Source organism: Lipotes vexillifer, unplaced genomic scaffold (genome assembly GCF_000442215.2).
Source record: "Lipotes vexillifer unplaced genomic scaffold, Lipotes_vexillifer_v1.1 scaffold1232, whole genome shotgun sequence".
NCBI classification, from domain to species: Eukaryota; Metazoa; Chordata; class Mammalia; order Artiodactyla; family Lipotidae; genus Lipotes; species Lipotes vexillifer.
The window spans coordinates 787,070-787,374 of NW_006785089.1; positions in this window are offsets into that span (position 1 = coordinate 787,070).

Here is a 305-nt window from a genome sequence, read left to right on the forward strand (position 1 = left end):
CCTGCATCGGCAGGCGGACTCTCAACCACTGTGCCACCAGGGAAGCCCTGAAAATCATATTTTGAAATGCTTATTCTTTGTAAAAGACAGCCAAGCTGTGTAATAGAATGTTCATGATGTTATCCATCCTAAGTTTGAGTCTGTATTCTCTCATGTCTCTGTAATGCTGAAGACGTTCAAATTGAACCAAGCAAGAATAATAATGTCACCTCTTTTCTCACCAAGTTTACCTTTGCTTCTTATAACCGTGGGCAGTTGCATTCACAGCTATGACTGTGGCTTTCACAAAAACAGGGGCCGGCGTC